This window comes from Syngnathus leptorhynchus, chromosome 3 (genome assembly GCF_054491065.1).
Source record: "Syngnathus leptorhynchus isolate UIUO chromosome 3, UIUO_Slep, whole genome shotgun sequence".
Taxonomy (NCBI): Eukaryota; Metazoa; Chordata; class Actinopteri; order Syngnathiformes; family Syngnathidae; genus Syngnathus; species Syngnathus leptorhynchus.
The window spans coordinates 11,582,148-11,604,795 of record NC_141197.1 but is presented as its reverse complement, the minus strand read 5'-3'; the positions used below and the strand labels follow the sequence as shown (position 1 = coordinate 11,604,795).

The window sequence follows — 22,648 nt, the reverse complement described above, 5'->3', positions numbered from 1 at the left end:
CACTTTGATGAATTGTGTTTAGAAAATCCCTGGGCATGAAGTTCCCCAATGAACAAAGTGTAAGGCGCGGAAGGATGCTTTTATTTAAACAGCACAACTTTATCTGAGGAAAACAGAACATGCATTTAAGTGAAAATGTAAAAATACAAAAGCAGTGCTGATTCGACTCCTCTGCAAATGATAGCGGTAACTAACAATTTGCTACAATCCACTTGCCGGCTTCTTTTAGAGACGCTTTTGCACAAATTGCGTGCATTGTGTTTCTCACTCTTCATTAGTGCTGTTTTTATTTAGTCTGTCAGATGCAGTCTGCTGTTGTTAAAGAAATGAATTTGTGATATTTTTGCCTTTTGGTTGGAATGGTTGACGCAAAGTTGAAGCAAGCATTCAATAAAGGACACAACACTATGGAATTATTGTGCAGTTTTAATCTTCCCTGGCACATACAAATTGAGTGTAAGCATTCATCTGTCGACAGACAAAAACATGCTCACTTAAGACAGTTGATTTCTTTCCCAGTTTATGCCAACAAAATCACTATTGTGTAAAGCAAAGTCCGAAACATTCCATCTCACCAAATCCATCTGGATGTCAACATGGGTGTCACTGATTTCGCCTTTCTCTTTTTAATAAAAATGTTTAGTAGCTTTTACATCAGCCATTAAAAATATCACCAAATGAAATACAAAGCGTATGATGTCATCACACGTTCCAATTAGGCTGGGCCTTTATGCAAATATTTCACATGCAACAAATAACTAAGAGCAGTGCAAACTCTGAAGTTAACCGAGATTAAATCTGTGTTGCAAACCACTCACAAACCACAAAGACACCTTTCATCAGAGCACATAACACTTTGTTGCCAAAGCAATCGTTTGGCGTCATATCTGTGTGAAAATGTATGCTGTTAAGTATGCTATTAACCAGAGGTGTTTATTTGTATTTGATGAATGCATTGTTGATCATATGTTAATGTAATCTAAATCAAAGCGACTCAACATTTACTTGATTAATTATTGCTCGGTGGTATAATATCCCCAAACAGTCTGAGTGGTACGGGTTAGAGCAGAAAGCCTCTGGCAAGTTCAGCTTGCTCTAACTACAAAGAGCCTGACTGCACTGGGACGTGCTCCGGGTTCCCCCTTTCCAAGCAGCAGCCTACCTCCCCACATGGCCCCCGGGGCCTTTGAAGGACTGCTCGGGCTGCTTTTTGCTGCATTTCTTTTTACCTTTCCTTTCAAATCAGCATTGTCCTTTGTTACCAGCTATGGATGTACACAAAGGAGATATTGCAGACATATTATGATCCGTATCTATGAGAAAACAATCAGGCCAACAGAGCAAAGGCATGATTTTTTTTCCCCTCGTTTTTTTTTTTTTAATATACATTTAGCTGTTCCTCTGACAATTTTGTGCTCATACCTTGCAATGAAAGTGCCGTATAGTGGCAGGTGACTCAACTAATGTGATTTATACAGTAAAATTGATAATAATAATAATAACAATAATAATAATGATAAATTGACATGACATCACTTTTGAAAATGAAGTTATAGATTTTTGGTAAAGAGACTTTTAAAGAGTGCACATTTCATTCCACACATTTCTGTCTTTCCCATGCATCAGTGTGTTCTGTTTGCAGACTAGTGGTAAATATCGCCTTGCACTTGACCTGTATTGATCCGCCAATAAGCCATTCTACCACTCAGAGCCTAAACATCTGGTCACCAGAGTTGGCCTCTGAGTGACAGATAACATCTGGGAAGTGTGCTGCTATCACAGGAAACAATGTTACTATCTCCCCCTCCTATCTGCCTCCTCTCACTCGCACCCCAGTGTCCCTCCTTCCCCATGTCCTGCTCATAAGCACATCCCTTCATTGATTTCCCATTAACCCCTTCCAGACTGTGAGCGACTCCCCACCCAGACGCTCAGACACAACTGGATTGATTAAACATGCAATCGGTGTGGCTGCCCGTTCTTGTCTGCAACATGCTTCGCTTCAACTGTTTACTGCACGCTTACTTTTAGCCAACCGGGTTTGGATTGTCCAAGCTGTTCAACAATGGATATGTGGGGCCAAAAAAAAAAAGCATTTTCTGAAAACTCAACTTGTTGGTTGTTGATTTGAAAAATAATCATTTGAGTGTACACTTCCGAGAGTCGCTTCAACCTTTGAACAAACAACTCTTTCCTTCAAAGCCAACGTTGTCACAGTTTTCGGAAACTGCAAATAACAAATGTTTTATTTTGTTATTAGTTAGATCTAGCACAAAGGATGACTTCTTGTTTTGAGATTGAATTACACTTATTTAATTTGTAAAACTGTTTAATATAATTCAATGAAATTTTGTAGACGGATGACGCAAGGGCATGAAGAACATATTAGATCATCTTGAAATTGGGACATAATAACTGGAACATAGAAAGTAAAATTGCAGCTGGTTGAAATGCATGCCTATTGGATCAAGTTCAATATTCATCAAGTTAAAAAACGTTTCTGAATAAACACAAATATAGTTTTGTAGTGCTTTCAAAAGTTGCACCTTGACAGAGGGTTTTTTTTTTTTTTGCCTCCATGATCAATATTTCTTGGTCCCTTTTTTTCTGTTATCATCGTCACTGGTCCAATGTGGGTTCTTTCTCCACCTTTTTCTCCAAATACTGACCTGCCATTGAACTTAACGCACATTGTGTGAGTAAACCCGATCTTTGCACATTGCACATAAATCAATGTTCTCTTTTGCGTTTACAAAAATGACAATTACAGTATTTATTTTATTTTAAGATCCTCAAAAAGTTATTTGCCATGAGGTTCCAAATTAAATTTGCAGGGACCAGTGTGAGAGCAGTAACATCAAATTTAACGCACATGCACTCCATTTGCACCTGACACCTTGAAGCATGACGTTGGGAAAATGGCTGGCGGGGCCCAATTTGGATAGTTTCACTTTGAGGTGGACTCACTTTTGTTGTCCATACATTAATGGCTACCCGTTGTTACCTTGAGGGAACAGTAAATTTACTTTTACAAGCTGTAAACTGATGACATGGTGGCAAAGATTGGATGGGTGCTGTGCCAACTTTTGTGATACTGTTTCTTCCATCCTTGAGAGACGCGTACAATTTAGTTTTAGCTCTACCGAGTGAGCAAATGCACCTTATTTCTGCGTGTGGGTGGCTATGCTGATGCGTGGATATGTTTAGATTTCTTCTTCTGTTGAACAGATTGTCTGTTACAATATATACTTACATGAAAGGATGTCATGCTATCTGTTTGCTGTGTATTTCTTCCTGCACGCCCGCAATGGCTTTGGCGGCGGAGATAAAGCGGACGCACGTTTGTTAGGTTGTGTTTGTCAACCACGATGGAGGCGAGCTTGAAAAAGCCCTTCATTTAAGCCTGGCGTGCCTCCATCACTCCCAGCCTCTGATGTACAAAGAGCCCAGAGGAATGAGCTTCACAGCTGTTTGTAAACTATGGGAACAGGAAAGGTCAACAAAGTAATGCATTGCGTTTCTCTCTCGCTCTCTGTGTTCCGTAGTGAGACATCATGGCTGCCTCGCTACTAGCGCCGCAGTCGAATTACTGTTCTTGCCCGGAGAATAATGGAGAAAGCATAACCCCATTGTATTCTTTGATAAACTCTGGAAAATGCATGGTATGAGCTGAGGAAGAGGCACGCTTTAAGGGCACAATTGCCTTGCAAATCTACCATGGCAAAGTTTTTTCTGAAGGAGAGAGAGGATGATGAGTGGAAGGGGGAAGCGGGGGTGACGGGAGAGGGGGATCCGGCATGTGGGCGACGGAAGGGGGGCGTCCGTGTTGCGGGGACATGTGTTATCTCGGGGTGCAGAGGTCTTTGTTTGCAGGCCAGGGAGGTATAGATTTCCTCTCCATGTCAGCGCCTTTATTTATGGCTCAGCGCCGAGGGGACAATAGAAAACTAATCCGCAACTGAATCAGGATTAATATTCCGAGCGCAAATATTAATTCACTGTCTAAAAGGAGGAAATGCAGAACGTGATGAAACGCTCAAATAAATAAAGAACAAAAGAAGCCAGGCTCCTTGGCCAAAAATTTCCATCCCGACTCCTTCATATGAGTGCTTTTTAGCAGGCCTCGTATGCGCTCGTCTCAGCATTCCGTCTGATTTCTTTATTCATCTTCTTAATGATTTTCTATAGAGACTGAGAGCTGGGGGAAGTTGAAAAGCCGCATGTTGTTTTTGGCTATTCTCCTCGCTAAGCTGGAGGATTTCTGATCTGGATTTGAATATTTATGACAGAAAATAATGAGGGTTATAAAAATAAGTCCCCGCAGAGCCGAGCTGTAAGTTATAGGGGTAAACAATAACTCCTGTATCAAAGGAGCAGGGCGATGGTGGCCGTTTGGTTGTCTGACTAGCTTTCAGGCCGGTTCCAATCCAAGAGCTTCTCTTCACGAGCACCCAAAATTGAGTTTTGTTCTAGCGCCAAACAAAACAAATGTGCCACTGAGGTGAGATCGCTTGACTGGTTTCAAATATAGTTTCACTGGCTTTGACACTGAAACAAGTGACGGGATGTGTAAGTGACAGCTACCCCTTCAGCTTTAACAGCACATCTTGAACTTGATCCAACAAACATGCTGGTTTGCATTTGAAACACTTTGCCTTCCATTTGACGGTTATTTTTATTTACTCTTTTTTAAGACGACTGTTAAGATTGATTTGTTTTATTGTTATTTATTTATTAGACTTTTTCAGACAGTCTGCAGAGTTGACTAACCTACCCTGCTGTTGTTCAATACTATGCCATATGTTTGATTTGAAGGGGGGGGGCAGATGATCTGATTGTACGCTACAACTTCTGCTGTTTAATAAAATGCTCATCCATCTTAATCTACCTTTTTATTATGATATTACTCACATGATCACGAGGAAAGCTTTGGTTTGGTATATTTTGGATTTATTTCTTTAATACAGTAGATGAGCAATATAGCATTGTCCAAACAAAGCAAGTGTGCCTCTCTCCGCTCGTGGTGTACGACACACACATACACGCTCTGGAACAATAATCCCACACTGGGGGGTAAAGGCCTGTTGTATTTCAGCTTGAAAAAAAACCCATTGTGATGTTCAAAGGGATGTCACAGAGGCTCGAACCATTGATAAGGTCTAATGTGATGAGGGACTGTAAACTTCATCTTTTATACATGGCGACATAATGTGAAAGGTCATCTTATCTTAATCCTCAAATCGGCAGCATCCAGGCTCATTGCCCTGTTTCATAAAAGTTAAGCAAAGAAATAATCTCAGAGTCCATTCTGAAGAAGGTCCTTTATTATCTTCTCCGCACGGTCCAATCAGAAGACATCATTAGACTGCGCTACCGATGCACTGTAAGAAGAAATGATTATTTTTTTTCTTTCTAATCGCCTCCGATCGTATCATAGAATCAGCTGGACTCTGGACTCATGGTGAGAAGCTTTATTATGTCCAGTGATTAATCATCAAATACTGCTTTATCCCACCTCCTCCTACTCGGCTTTGCACACAAAATACGGAAAGAGCATCTACGCAGTCATGTTACTGTGAATCAAACTGGCAAAAATAATCTTTCAAATCACAAAATTAGGATGGATGTACAGTTTTATAAAAATGTGTTGTGTGTCGCTTTTTGTACAACTTTCCTCTGAAAAAAATGGAAATGTTGTAAATCCATTGCAGTCAACACGTTTGGATGAATTTGAATATATGTTTAGACCTTTTTTAACTTCAGGGTGCATAAGCACATCATCTTATAGCTATGGCAAATTAAATTGTGGGACACAAGTGCAAGAAAACTAACTGCAAGGGAAACAAATTGCGACTGTACTGATCACTTTTTAGGTGACTTTTTCCTGCCGTAACACCAAATAAATTGTGTACCATGCACAACTTTATTGTTCAAGTTACTCAGTGGAAAAAAATTCACTTGCACTCAGCAACAATGATTCTCCTACAACTCAATAATTCTTCCCCACATTCATACATCTCCCAGATGAGCCCAATGTTTTTGTTGTTGTAACATCATGATTTGTTTTGATTGGCGCTAGATCGGTGTCATTCCTTTAGAGACAGAATTAACGCAGAAACGTTGACTCCCCAAAATAATGAGGACGGATTGCAATCACAGTACAAGCAGAATTCTAAATACCAATGTGGTCAAAGGACTTACTATTGCAAGTTTGCCATTGTGTTGTTCAGGATCTATTTGTTCTCCACTTAAAGTGTGTCAAATGTAGACAGATAGTTAAATATTTATCCCTTTGACTGCAGTTCATATTAGAGTGTTATTGTTTGTTTCATTTTGTTTCCCAACTCTAATTTGCCATTGGTACAAGCCACCCCCACCCACCCGGTATATCGAGCAACCACACATCAACTTGAAGAAAGGTAGAACTCATCCTGTAGCCTTAATTAGAAGGAAGTTGTAAACAGGCGCCTGCCTTTCTTGTACAGATTATCCATAGTTTATGACTGACTGTTTGAAGTTGTAACACATTCCGAATCAGCAGTCCTGGAGTAGTGCTCTTATAGGACATTGTTGTCTTCAATTATTTTCAGTTATATTCCCGTCCGTAACAGGCGGGGGTCATCTATTATTTAAAGATGCAATCGTTGCTGTTTATCTGAAATCCTTAAAACCGGGTTATCTTTTCCCGTACTTTTTTTTTTTATTATTATTAAAAGGAACAAAGTGTAATAAAGAGGACTTTCAAATAGATGCTTGTCTCTCTAGTGCCGGAGCTCATCTGCCATTGTGGTGATTTAATACGAATGCTGCCACGTAGCTGCCGAGAGACAAGATCTAACGAGCATCGTGGATGCTTTAGTGTGTACATAAATGGTCGTGCGCAGACACAAGCTGCGGCGAACGCAACGTGGGTAGACATTTAGTTTCGCACAAACAATTACACACACCTCTATCCATATGGCGACGCTAACGATGGTAAACATGAGCGACTGGATTTTTTTATTTTCTCTGAAAGAGCTGGTGACATTCTTGAGAGAGTACTGAGCAGCATCCATGTCAAAGTTTTCTCATGAGAATTTAGGGCGTTGTATTACACTCATGAGGAAGTTTATTTAGAAAAGTGAGCCCCCAGAATCAGTAGATAGACTCCATCTAGTTTGTACTCACACAAATGAGTCTCATCCTTTGGACAGCATAGCATGTTCATTCATTTGAAATAATGTCACAAAGGTACAGTACACATATGAATACAGTGGGAACATAATTACATGAAATACTTCAATTGAATGGACACTTCACAGGATGCTTTTTATTGAGTTCACTGCCAGCAAACAGTGTGTTAATTCTTGCTGTCATCACGGTAAACAAAAATCAGTTAAATGACAGCTTGTATCTGGAAAAAAAAGTTGGATCACTCATTTCTCAGGTGGCCACAGTAATGTTTCATCTGAAGAATAATCTCTTGTAAATAATCTTCACTTTTCATAGCCGAGTACTGTAAAACAGCTCAAAGTCTGCTTTTATTCATCTTTGCCAGTTAAAAATGATAATGAGAAATTATCTGTGCAGTATAATGGTGCATCAAAAAAGTCATACCTCACCACTAAGTCACTAAATCAATGCTCTTATATAACTTGCTGCCAAAACATGCAAGTTGTGGGAGTAATGTTGAGATGTGACTCCTCCCTCCACTGAAGGAGACAAAGTGCAATCAATAGTGGATATAAGCAGCCTACCAGGGTCGGGAGATCCTTCCTCCTGTACAGAAACCACTGCACATCCAAGAAGGTTCCTTATAGATTCTGGGGGACTGACCTCCGACAACCCGGGCAGATAAAGTCAGTGTGGCCACCGTAACCTAAAGCCAATAGGCCGGCGTCCAGTCAGCCTGCTTGTCTCGATAATGAAGTGGTCACTAGTGCCTTTCTGTCACTCAGCAATTACCACGAGAGATATGGAGCCTTAGATAGGAGGGGAATGCACAAAGAGGTCGTGGCCACTGAATAACATTCACAAGTGAAAGGAGCAGTAAAGTGACACGTAAACTACTCTAATATGGAGCGCTAATGGCTGTGAGCAAGATGGATCAAAAGGGGTGTGACAACTTCAATGGGACTGCATGTGCATGCTGAAGCGATTGCCTGTGTTCACCCTCTCCATATTCATATCCTCTCATATAATTCTCTCCAAAAGCCGTACAGTACTTCATTTAAATCAATAACCCAACAGCGAGAGCACCATTATTAAGCCAAACAAAACATGTCTCAAAAAGATTATACAACCAAATAATGATGATATAAAACTGATGTAACTTGTCTACTTGATAAAACTTGACTTCATGTAACTTGTGCCTCTACTTTTATGGAAAAGGACTTCTTATGTCTAAATGAAACTCCTCGACTTGCTCTAATGCACTTCTTTGACTCCTATATGTCAAGATGATTATTGCAAAAAAAAAAGAAAATCTAAAAATGTAATATTCTAAACACGTGGGCCACTTCAAATTGCCCATAGGTATGATTGTGAGTGTGAATGGTTATTTGTGCCCCATGCAAAAATGGAGCCTTATTTCATTTGATTACAGCTGTTGTATTGGATCTCATCATGTACTGCAGCTGTAGCTTCGTGTTTTGACAGGTGTACATATGCATATATGTTGACAGTGAGTTGTCTAAATGAACTAAACACAGAGGCTGGAGTCATGCTACCTGCACAAATTGAAGTAGCACTCATGTCCCTATTGACACGGGGTCATATTTGCAGAAATCCCCAAAGCCATCCAGCCGCCGCCGTCGGAGACTCTCCGAATTCTTCCGCGCGCTAACTATTTAGTTGTCAATGATTTGCTTAAGTGGAATTGACTTTTATCTGTGGTGTGCTGTGGGGCTGCCACTGGCAATCCAGCATCCCCCTTCCTTGCTGCTCTTGCCTTAGCTTGGTGTCACATGCAGCACATTGCCATTGGCAGCTGAGCGAGGCCTAATCAATGGCCCGGGTCAGGGATGGCCCGCGGCGCTGCTGTGGGTGGGCTATTGATCCGACAAATATGCTTCTACAGGTCGCATTGACCAACCTTGAAGTGGCGGCATTGCGAAAGGGAAGCAGACGAAAAATTATTGTTGATACTTTGTCTGTCAGGCAAAAACTGCTGACGAAACACTCGTAAAACATTTTTTTTCTATTGATTAACTGCTAATGCACCGTGCCGTCTTTATTTATGACGGCTCGGGGGTCATTGTTTGAATTGATATTCAAACAAAGAGCATTAAGAAAGGCTGAGTGCACATTACAATCGGAGAAGCCAAGTCGAGTCTTTCTTTGTCACTCTTTCAGACCTGTGGCCAATGAACACAAAGTCAAGTTATTTTTGACGCAATTTTAAACGCTGCTCCCAGAGCTCCTTATCAGCGACACAATAAGAACTCTTGGGAACAATTAAACGAGGGTTTTAACTTGAGTCGCAACCACAGAGGTAAAAATAATCACGCAATGTTTCCAAATGGAAGTGACTTCAAAAGAGCGATTCACTTATCACAAAGTGTGTGCCTCTCCCTCCTGTATTCCCCCCACTAAATCTCTGTTGCTGAGGAACTATTGGAACACATGACAAGCATATTTACCCGGCTTCACAAACCGGGCCCAATGTGAAATTCAAAGTCTTTTTTTTTTTTAAGCATTTTTTTTTTTTCCTCCACTGGAATTGACAGCAGAATAAATACGTATTGTCTCTGAGACTTTGTTGTCATGTGCGAGAGATCCTGTGCAGAGCAGGCAATTATGTATGCTATTACAGGAATATGTCTTGCTCTGCTTACGAGAAAATTAAGTTTCGCTGGAAATATTTGTCATTTCTCCTTTTCAAAGTCGACAGCGGTATGAGGAGAGAAATTAAATATAATCACAAGAATCCGTCTTCCTGTAGTTACTCACAAATGAATAGAGCTTCATTTTCTAGTCTTAGGAACAGCTGATTAGCTCTTTTACAGAAATGTCTCTCTTGACAACACTGGATTGACTTGCATATTAAACAAAAATTTGGTCTCTCGTTGCAGGTGATGCTTCAGCCTGATTTACTCTTCTCGGACCCGGGAGTCCCTAAAATCCCAGTATAGCTTTGGAAAACCCTGGAAATACCTGGAATTCTAGGAGTACATCACCAAAATGTTTTCAGGTGCCCAGGCACCAAATTAATAGCTTTACCTTTCGACTGTATTTTTATTTTTATTTTTTTTAAACTACACAACAAAGACAGAAACGAGGACAGCGGCAATAGCTGCCGGCCATCCTGCCTTGTCCACCGTTGTTTGGACGAGCCTACTGTGACCAGGAGAACGTGACCTTTCTGCCCGCTGGCTTCAAACAGACACTTGAAAAGACGGCGCTGCCAGAGAGGAGTCGGCGTGGGAGGAAGTGAGACCAAAAACTCCATCAGGTAAGGCGATGACCATCCCCTCTCCCTGCTGTCCAAAGCCTGAGCCCTTTATCGTCGTCTGCTGGGCTTTGAAAACATTTATCCCCACTTTCAGTCCTTCTCATTGTTAGCTCCCCTTCTGTGTTCACATACACACTACTGGCTGATAAATGTCTCGCTTTCATCTTCTGCTCAGTTCTTTGTTCCTTTTGGATACTAGACTTTCAATATGTGGACATTGTTTGGCTAATAGAGCATCTCTCCGGGTTCTGTACTGGACCCTTGCAGTGTCTGCCTATCAAAAGCCGCATGGGCTACAAGCTGGTACACGCACTCACAGGTCTTGTCGGTGTTACGTTGTCAGATGATTGAAATACATATCGTAGATTCACAGCAACACACATCACCCGAACAACCTAATGAGATCCGGTCCAAGAAATGTATTGAAAATTCTGCCATCACGAATGTAATCATTCGGTGTGATAACTGACATTGACTGGCACTGTCAGGTGAATTTATTTAACAATGTATTTGTCTATGCAGCTGTAGTTTGCAGTGGTATAGACCTGCAGTCTATTTTACCTACAGTGTATATGAAAAAAAAAACCTCTACATTATACCTGTTTAAATGACAGGTTTTTGTGATTAAAAAAAAAAATACTTGTCTCCATCATTAATGTGACTGGTGACAGTACAAATAAATTGAAATCCCCCAAATAAATCTGCTTGTGAGGGGAAATACAAGCTGCACAAGTGTATACACATACATTTATAGATGAGCATGTGGCTGTGTTGAGAATTAAAGTAAATAAGGGCCAGCGCACATGCGGCACCATTTTAAGTGCTTCTGAATAACCTCAAATACAATTCAGTTGTTCTAATGGGCTCTTCCTGACAATATTTGTTTCCTAACATAAGCCTTAAGGTTTTGTGAAAAGCTTTGGAAGGACATCTCGGTCTCATTTTTACAACACACAAAACAAGGGTGTGTAGACTTTTTATATCCGCTGTGTATTCAACCAGAAGAAAAACAATATTCTGCACAAGTGTCCTGGTCAACAGAAGCGGTAATTCAAAGAACAGGGATAAAACAGCATAAAAAGTCAGGAAAAAAAACGATAAAGGCCTTTTTACACTGCACTTAATAGGACCCCTTATTATTTAGGGGGCCGCAGTCCTTTGCCAGGGGACATGTTAATTAGAATACAATGTTATGCAGAGGTATTCTTATTACAGTTTTATAGACAATTTATACTATTTATAGTCACAGAGGAGGGTGTGTCTGAAATATTCTCTTCTTCCATGGGGGGCATAACACAAAGAAACAACTAATAATAAATAATGAAAATAAAGCACTGGTTTAAACAAAGATAATATGTCCATTGGCTTGACTTTGACAAAATCTATTGTGATTGTTATGTGCAGTTTGGGTTTCATAGCACGCAGCTGTAAAATATTTCCATTGTGTGAAGTATTTCCATTCCAGGTGACCAGTCATTTTTATTCAACTGGGTTTCACACGTTGACTTTTATTGTCTGATTTTCAAGTTGTTTCATACGTTGGCAGCACATATTCACTTAAATGACTCAGATGTTGCAGGTAATCTGAACTATAGTATGAGAGATTGAAATGTTCTACTTTCTAAAATGAAGTTGTGATTGTTGTTTGTTCTCTGGTAACAATTTGACTTGATTTATCTATTCACTATGAAATTAAACTTTGTTCCTTTGTGCTCTGTGAAGCTCAAAGTCAATTTAACGAAATTTGGATAGCTGATATGAGTGGTGGTATTAAAAAAAATTAAAGAGGTTTCTCTATCTTGCTGTGCGTCTTCAGACAAGACATTTTGATGAGGCAAAAAATACGACGCTTGAAATCCTTGAATGCAGAAAAGTCGTTATTTTGGAGCTAATTATCAACATCAAGTCATTATTTTGGAGCTAATTATCAACATCATCTATTCTAGGGTGTTTATTTTCTTAGAAGTCTCATTTGGGGTCAGTTGATTCACAACAGGGCAATGGTTATAAAGCAGTAGTTTGGAGCAGAGAAAGCTCCTCTGTGAGCTCGAGTGTGTGTGTTTGTCTGTGTGTGTGTCTGCGTGCGTGTGTGTCTCCCCCTTAGCCTATGTGCTGATGGAGCTGCGCACCTCGCCCATGGCTTCGACACTTGCTTATTTTTCATGAGGGCTGCACACTGTTCTCCTGCGTGAGGGCTCGCTCCCTTTGTGGCGGCCCTCCCCCTTTTAGAGGAAAAGACATGCATGATTTCATACATGAAAGATATATATAATTTGACAGCATGGCCTATGCGATACATTTACAATTCTAAACAGACCACGGTAAAACCCGTTTCCTGTGACCCAAGCCTCCACCTCCATCTTTCTTCTCGAAGAGATATATTTTTACATAGCCAAATGCATGAAAGAAAAGTGTGTGTGTGTGTGTGTATACATATATACGTATATATATGTACGTATATATATATATATAAATATATAAATATATATATATATATATATATATATATATATATATATATATATATATATATATATATATATATATATATATATATATATATATATATATATATATATATTCAAAAAGAAAAACGCACGAAAAAGACAGGTTATGATTCTTTGTTCATGTTTTTTTTAAATGTACAAATACATGGCAGACTGACACTTTCACTTCACACCTATTTATTCATTATTGTGTATCACCTTATATTCACTGAGCAATAGGATAAGCTTTGCTGCAATATTGCTCAGTTATGAACATAACAGCGGTTAGGATTCTGTTAAATGTATATATAAATATATAAATATATATGCATTGATTTCTAAGTTTATATATATATATATGTATATATATATATATATATATATATATATATATATATATATATATATATATATATATATATATATATAAAAGCACATAACTTTTCATTTAAGTCACTTCATTTAATGTCACCACATAAATGTCATTAGCTGCTCACAAATAGCATCTGTGTGGCTGTGTTTTAACCTTTAAACGGATATTTGAACACAAACAAAGCACCAAAATAAACATAGACAGAAGAAATAACCATCTGCACAATCACAGGCATTTATTTGTGCAATTTCTACAAAAACTTACTGAGTCACACAGTAGTTGGTAAACTATTTTGTGTGCCTCCACACATCTATATTATTCTGCATATGATGGTCAAACAAGCTATGAAAACAAGCTACAATTAAATAATCATGCACAAACTGTTTAATTCTTTACAATCTATTTAAATATACTATCAAGAAAGGGATTGAGTTATAATACTGGTGACTGTTTGCATAACATTTTAAAAAGATTACATCGAGCAAATCAATTTTGAAATATTGAGACATAGCTTACATATAGTACTAGTTGTGCTATTAATTATAAGCATCCAAGACAAGACAGTAGTTACATTTTTGAGTGTCATGTGTTTTGTGTGATCTCATATCCCTGGTTTTATCCTCTGAGCTATGTTGGAGAATATCACATCACTGTCATTTGACCAGGGGTGTGTGTGTGTGCGTGTGTGTGTGCGTGCATGCGTTTGTGTGCAATTGTGTGCATGCGTGTGTGTGTGTGCGTGCATTTGTGAGCAATTGTGTGCGTGCGTGCGTGCGTGCGTGCGTGCGTGCGTGCGTGCGTGTGTGTGTGTGTGTGTGTGTGTGTGTGTGTGTGTGTGTGTGTGTGAGTGTGACCTTTTTGGGAATCTAAAGACAATTTTTCATGTTGCTATCTTTTTGCCAGCACAAACATCCAAACAACATGGGGGCTCGGCTTGTTGATACTGTGCGGAGTTTGCGCAAAATTATTCAGCACGCCACACATCTGACGGAATTAAAAGTGCTCGTGCGCTGCCCTTAATGTCTGTCCGTCACACATTTGTGAATGCGTGTTGACACTGTGAAGCCGAGCAGAAAGGAACCTACAAGGTAGGCTTGCTACCACCGAGGTGTGTTTTGATAACCCCAAAACACTTGTGCTCCTGTTAGACACAAGCAAAAGTGGTTACTTGAATTGAATTTCTACCACTCGAGCAGGGTCATTGGTTGTTACCAAGAAAAGATCTTCGTTTTTTGCTGGAATGTGCAAGTAGCCTCTTTGTGCCACCATACAATGCTTTCAGGATGCTGTTTGATGGGGGGGTTTTGAACAATGTTTGCATGGAAACAGAATTTGTTGTAGTTCTACTTTTATCCTATATAAACGTATGAATACTGTACAATACTGTAATGTTACATTCAATTGTTAATGAATGTCATGTCCATCAGAATACATAATACATTATATTCTTTCTCAATCTTTCAGCCATAATGTTTACATTTTGAAGGAACGTCTGCATGGTAAAGCATTTGAAAAAACTAATTGTTAGTCTTATAGCCTAATTGCATGATTTATTTGAAACTTACTTTTAAATGTACTATGTAATAATATGCATGCTAACAACTTTGTTTTCTTTTCTTTGTGTAGCTTATTCATGATGAATTGCAAATGTTGAGTTGAAGCAACTGGAATCATCTAGTTTTTTGAATTTGTGTGTGTGTGTGTTTTTTGAACATGCTTGAAAATGATGTGAGTTGGCAAATTGGCTACTGAAATCCATTGCTGGGAGATGTCCATGCCGGTGCCGTACAATTCTTGAAACACCAGCACACTATGAGATCAATGCATTGTTTTCCAGTGTACTCGAAGTTTTGATATTAGGTGTTTTTTTGTGTGTGTATGCGCATGTGCGTGTGTGTGCATGTGTCGCGCAAAAGTAAACACCTTCTCTATTAACTTTAACGAGCTAACACCTAAAAATGGAACGGCTCTACTAATCACAAGGTTTTATGGGTCCCTGGAAATGTTCGGGACTGTAAAGGGGGGCCTCTTGACTGAGGGCGAGCCACTTGAAGGACAGCGGCTCCCAGTGACCCTGTCCACCCACAACCTGTTTGGGTGGGCTCACCTACCCGCACACAAGCGTGGCAATTACGAGCGTTATCTGTCTGTCTATATAACTACAAAATCCGCCGAGCTAGCTCGCTAGCTATCTAGCTACCTGTCTGCCTGACCTTTGTAATTAGGCTTGTTTCAACACCACATTATATTATAAAAAGCTCTGTGGACACATTTCATCATGTGACAAATAGAGGTTGTTCTGGATGTCGTGTTTAAAATCTGACCCAAGCCGCATTGTAGCAATGACGTGTCAAGCCCACACTCTAGCTACCCTGTGGGTGTCACTAACCTTTTAGAAACTGAGAGCTACCTCGAGGGTGGTGTGAGGGGCAACCAGTTTTTAATGCACACCATTGAAATAACACATTGGCTCTAACTACCTTTAATCGCGTCATAATTAATAGTTAATGATGTGAAGACACTGTTCATGTCAATGATTTCTAAAAATGATTATGAAACAGATAAATATCATAAATGATAGCTTCATTGCTAGAAAATCCCAACGTTCCATCACTGTGGAGCTATTACTAGAAAAGGCCTGTGGGTTATACTGGTCCTTGTGGGCTACCTGGGTCCAGCAGGCACCACAAATTGCTGAGCTACAATAGCTGTCTAGTTATTGAGCTTACTCGCTATCCTTCTAGTTTGCTATTTAGCTTGCCTGTCCACCTACTTAATTAGGCTCATTTCAACAACTTTTACCCCACAGTTTCTTATTTTTATAAAAAGTCAATGGATTTCATAAAGCAAAATGTCGCCCTTATTCAGGAGGTCTTTTGTTCAAAATTTGACCCGAGGCACATCATAGTGATGTCGAGCTCATCCAGGCTGTGATGCAAAATTTAGATTTGACCCCTGGCAGTAATTCTTGGTCTGTATTTGTCTCATGCAACTCTTCCACATGTCAACTTTCATCTCATCATGCTTTTTGGAGGGGCTTCTTGACATGAAGGAAAATTACTTTAAGTTTGTATATTCAAGAGCAAAGAGGCATTTTAATGGCTTTGGCATTGTGGCGCGGTGATTATCCTCTGTTCTGTTTGGGTCGACTTACCAGTGTTGCGCCTGCCTGGGGGGCTCATATGGCTCTGATTTGGGATCCCTCCTTCTCAGTGAACCTCTTCCAAGTACATAAAAAACCCCACATGCACACACACGACCCAAGTCCGAGTCTCGACCCGGTCCACAGCTTGCAGGACCTCTTCACATTAATCTGTCAGACATGTGAAATTATTATTATTCATATTTATTTCCAAAGATTTTTTTCATCAATATTTACTCATATTTCATTGAGAAGTCGGCTGATTTTTCCATTTTTTTTCCCCTGTCCGTATTTTTTGCGTATAGTTTTAATATGTGTGCACTAAAAACTGAGATGTGACAGTTCCCAGTCGGCAAAAAAACAAAACAAAACGTCTAAGGCCTTCGTTATAACGTACAAACATGAAGAAAAAACAAAACAAAAACAAAACATTTTTTACCAGCAGTTTTCAGACCATTTTTCACAATATTCTTACACAGTGGGGAGGTGTGATGACGTTGTATAGGCTTTTCATACACGCGCAAACACGCACGTGCGCACACGCACGTGCGCACCCACTCGCGCAAGCACACACGCCAGCACACTTCGTCGTTTTGTGTATATTATCCGATGGAAAAATAACAAACAGTCAAGCAAAACTAACCTAATTGATTTACATATACAGTTTCTTATTTAAAAACAGCAAAAATATGACGCTAGTACCACACGCGCGTACAGGCACCCGCACACACACATTTACGCACGCAGACAGAAGCACATATGTCCAATTTCTGAGTTGCTTAATTCGAGTTTTAACAGACCAAATTCATAAACAATTATCACAAATTTATAAACCTATAAATCGATGCATCATATATATATATATATATATATATATATATATATATATATATATATATATATATATATATATGATATTTCAAAATATTTGCATACCGCACTTAGACTGATATTAGTCCAACGTTCAAAATGTTATTGAATTATGCATAGAGTCATTAATAGGGTAGCGGGACAAATAGATGTAGAGAGAGATGAATTGATTGTTTCTTATGTAAATGAGAAAGACTGACCAGACGGCCACTTGCTATTTTTTTTTTTTTTAATCCGAACTCTCAACATCACAACAGCAGAAGGACACGCATCCTGATTTCTCACTTCAAGCTGCACACACGAATAGACGCTGTCTTGCGCCAAATCATTTTTTTCTTGGAGACATTTCATGATATGTACATACGTGAAAAATTCTTGGTCCCACGTAATTTTAATATTCATAGAGTAGGCCTATTCACATTAGCATTCATGATACAAAATAAATGAAATATCAAACAAAATGAACAGCTTTGTAATTAAAATAAAAAATGTTATATGTGCAGTGAAATAATGGAAATTATCACGTGAAATAAGTGGGACACTAAAACAAATATTTAAAATATGGATGGACAAAGCTTCAGTATCACACCCATTCACGACACTCCAGATTTTCACATGTAATATCGAATGCATCCTCTCCCAAAGAAAATAAATAACACATTTTAAATATATGCCTATAACACAATCTACTTCAATATGACTCATAAACAAGACGATTACTAAGCGTGCATCAATTGAAAAACACTCCTGTATTCAATTCTACTATGTATCATTTAGGAAAACCAAAGAACAAAAAGGCATGTAGGCTATTGCATGCACTTTTTTAAAATGTAATATTTTGATTTGCAATATGTATCTGTTTATAACCCCCCCCCCCTCCAAAGTCACATTTTAATCACGTTACGTTAATCTGAAATGAGTCATTTAAAAAGTACATCTGGATGTTACTTAACAGAGTAAAAAAACTTTCCAATTATTTCAAATTGCTTTAGGAATTTATGTAATCTTGGAAATGATACATGAACAAAATTATTAAGTTCTACCATTAACGATAGGAGGTGTGCTGCAATAATTTATTTTCGCTTGCATACGTCATGCATTCACGCTTTCTCGACCCAGTGTTGTTGTTGGTGTTGGTGTGTTGTCCATAAGCAAGTCAGAACCGGTTCAACAATCTCCTATGCGAAAGCCAAGTGCGCAGGTCCGCGAGCTTGTCTCCCGTGGAGCTGCAGTCATGCTGCACGGTCCCTGTGGTCCGGCTGAACATAAGAGGGCGCTCCCATTGCACCTGGCCGGGCTGTCCAAGTGCAAGTGGGGAGAACACGACCCCTTAGATGGCTCAGCATGTTCATGGTGCACACACTCAAACACTTGGCTTTTTCGCCGACAAACAAATAAAACGCAGAATAAACATTGCAAAGTGTATTTAATAATACATTTGTATAAAATCACAACAATTTACAAATCATATTTCAATGTCAAAATGAATTCTAATACGATTGTGTCACCTTGCATATCGAATTATATCAACCTGCATTTCCAATATAGCACCTTTCAGGCTGTATTTTCATCAACTTCATGCATCAGATGCAAAACTTACATTTACATTTTTTTAAATACAGTTCGGCATTCCATCTTAAGCCCATACAGTCTCCTTTGTATGGTTCTATTTTGAAACTGTTTTAAATAACTATATTCATCTTACAGATGTTTACCCACAAATGATCAGACATCTAACAATAATATTCCTCCTTAATAATGCAGCCTAGGCTCATAGCTAAGATCGAGTTTAAAAAAAAAAAATCTGGAAAATAAATTTATGGCTTGTCTCGATATGGAATCTTTGATCCCTAAATACTCATCCCTGTCCATTTGGTCCGTTTCCCTTTGTGCTTTGTTTGGGGTTCGATTTGTGCACGCCCCTGTCGGACGCACGCACACATAAGAATATAACAACAGCATCAACAACAATAATAATAATACGACTAATAATGAAAAACTGTCGAGAGATGCTTGTGCGTTCACGTGTGCCATGTTCGTGTATTTTTTTTTTTTAAATATACTGTACAGCCTATATTTTAATTTTTGCACTTGAAGCCACTATTTGTGCCTTTGTTGCGTCCGCGGGCTGTTCTATCGCCACAGGTTGTGTTCAATGTGCAGTGCCACTGGTGGATGTGTCGCCTATTGAAATTGGCACGTGGACGCTTACCCTTCCCACAGAGAGGCGCAATTCAATGCAGCTCACACAAAAGCACCCCCCCCCCCCCCCCCCACACACACACACACACACACGCACACACTTTTTGTAACCCCCCTTTTCAGAGAGGCCCTAAAAGCATGAAGCGCCCCTTCCACCTAGACGACAGACCCCCCCCTCCGCCGCCCACAGCCCACCCCTCAGCTGATGATGATGGACTAATGTCACTCGGGCCTTTTGGCATACACTTTGGTAAACTCCGCTTTGGCACTGACGGGCTTTGCAGGACTGCCTCCATACAAGCCTCAAATTACAACGGCCTCTCTTTTATTATCTCCAAACCCCTCGCACGCTATTTTCAACCTATTCATTTTTACAATGTCTTCTTCCCGAGAGAGCAGACATGTCGCAAATCCTCCAGATTCCTGCACTCTGCCAAAGCAGCGCAAACCATGCACTTGTGTGTGTGTACGAGCGCGCACGAGTGTTTTCCTTTTTAAAAACAGGTATCATTGCATGCCCCAACTTGTGGACGGCAAGTGTGCTGAAAATGCCAGGATGCAACGTAGCATATATTTTTGCAGTGTGATGATGGTTGGGGGGGCTGCGTGCACGGGACCTTAAGATCATCGCGAGCTTTCACGTCCATAACCTTATAAAGTAAATAAAAAATCAAATCCTGCACCACTTTACACGTGCAGGTCTATTTAAAAAAAAATATTTCGGTGTCATGTAAGTCATGTTTGGACTAACCCTATAGGCGTTACGGTCTGACCTGTACTGGAATGTATTACAGCGGAGAATATCCAATCCACACTGTTTCCGTAAACATGGCACCTTACGTGATCACTTCAAGATGCCTCCTGGACTTTCTGGACTGTATATATAGAGAGCATAAAATAAGCACATCATCGTCACAATACATTCAATGTTTGTTTGTGCTATATAGACACAGAGGACAGTGAGTATAAATATAAAATTCTTTATTATACAAGAGAGAGGGCAATATAGTGTATATCTCTCATAAAAGTGAGTTTCGCAATTTCCACAAAAATACAGCATCGTGAGATTAAGGAAAGAGCCACCTCACTCTTCCTAACTTTTTTTTTGTTATTGAATTAAAAAAAAAAGATTTAAAGGCGTTATTTGTTCGCAATACGATGGCATGCTCTGTTCCTCACTATCAGATTCATCTCTTCCATGTATGACACTTGCCCCAATAGCTATAGATCTCTCCTCCCCCATGCAACGCAAAGGACCTTTTTTTTTTTACAAGCGAAAAATAAACCTCACTGTATTTACACGCAACTAAAACAAACAGTGTATTAGAGCCCCTAAAATACAATAGCATCATCCGAGGAATTTCCATTTCACTCAAAAATATTTGAAAATATTTGCCCCTCTTCAGTGACATAATAATAATGTATGTTAAACGACTGATGTACATTTATTAACATGTCAGAGCAAAACATCTCTCACGAATTCATTCATTTCTCTCTTACAGTATGTTAATAAAAAAAAACGCTCCTACAAAAGCTCAAATGCGCATTACGTTGTTAGTTTAAAATATGTTAATATCAACTATCATTCTCATAGAGTCGTGTGAATTATATATGGCGATGTAGCGGTATTTTCTACAAGTGCACCATTGAGTGACAATTTCACATCGATTGTGTATTTATCAAGTCACATTTTAGCGCTTTTATCATGGACGCACTTTTGCAACCGCGCGTAAAATTCCCCTGTAGTTTATGTTCTATGACAGCGTGTATAATTAATATTTCTTTAAGAAATAAAAAGCATGTCAATTACATGAGGCTGAATCGTAATATTCTCTCCCAGCCGCTTTTTACTTTTATAAGCTGCTCAACTGTACAGTGACGAGTCATCGCGAACTCATGCATGGAAGGAGTGGGCGAAATAACTAAAGTAAACCTACATCATCCATCGCTTTAAGTGTGCGAATCACGTGCAAAACGAGCGTTAAAAAGTATTTTAAAAAATCACAAGTGTTTTTGAAAGGCGAGAAAAAAGTGTATTGGGGGAGAACAAGCCGAGTGGATGCGAAGCCTCGCACGCAGCGTGGAGCTCGGCGGCCAGCCAGCGTTCACTTTCACTAATCAAACTCTTACTTCCCGCCTCTCTTAATTCCATATTTTCTATTCCTGATCATTACTTTCCTCTTTTTCTCGCCCTTCCTTGTATCTATCCATCCTCCCTCCCTCCTCTTCCTCCCTCCTCCTCGCCCTCCCTCCGCCGGCTCTCCTCTGCTGAATCTTATTGATCCACAAGGCGGCTAATTAGCCCTTCCCTTCGTGCCTGTGTAATGAAGCACATGCGCACTGAATTAATCACAGCCATTTTTTTCTCGCAGGAAACTAATTAGCAGGAATAAAGATCCAAAGAGTTTTTTCTTCCCCCAATCATCAGATCTCACTTTCACCTCTTCCTCGCGCGCCTCCAACTCCGGACTCGGCTGCTTTGCATCCAAATTATTTTTGATATCGCCTTTAACAACTAATAGCTACCTACTTGCGCCCCTTTTCTAAGCCAAGCACTCGGCAACAACAATGATCTTTCTTTTTTTTCGGCCACCCCCGAGCGCAAACTGACCGAAAGGGGACTCTTCTCGCCTTGATGGGATCTTTAGCTCCATCGTCTCGCTACTGGATTAAAACGCGATCATCACAAAGCGGCAAATTGTAAGTTTCAACTTTGTCTCCTTTTTTTTGTGTGTTGTTGCTGCGCGATCCTATTCTCTCTCTCAGCTTCTTTCCTCCTCCGTGGCGGTGGACTTGTAGCGGATCTGGTCCCCCCCTTATAAAAACTCACAATCTGGGTGCAAGAAAGGCTCTTTTCATGCAAGTTTCGGGCTTTATTCGAGATTTTTGGCTGCCTAGAAGGCGTTGTGTCGTTACCTGCGTTCACATCAGCGCTCGTCCTCTCCTCTTCGTCCGCGGACGAGAACAAGCGGATCATTCGAGACGAAGAAAAAGAAGCGCTTTTAAAGCAGATTCGGGCTTTTTGGATGGGACGGGGACGTGCGTGGAGGGGTCGTGGATGTCTCGAGACGTGTTTCGGGATTTGCAGGGGTCTGGCAGCAGCGGCTCGTCACGGAGCGCTGCCGGGGAAGGAGCTCCAAGTC

General features: G+C 39.9%; 1 protein-coding gene across 14 annotated transcripts in view; it reads left to right on the top strand.

Annotated features, from left to right (window-relative positions):
• Positions 1-22,648, top strand: part of zfhx3b (zinc finger homeobox 3b) — a 308,314-nt gene that overhangs the window by 155,498 nt on the left and 130,168 nt on the right. For 9 of the 14 annotated variants that reach the window (XM_085907649.1, XM_085907647.1, XM_085907642.1 and 6 more), the window contains one exon: positions 10,053-10,432. The gene's annotated coding sequence lies outside the window, so the exon portion shown is untranslated. Of the gene's footprint in view, positions 1-10,052; positions 10,433-21,417; positions 22,206-22,648 lie in introns of those variants that run through there. The other 5 variants (XM_085907653.1, XM_085907654.1, XM_085907645.1 and 2 more) reach the window with 4 other exon arrangements.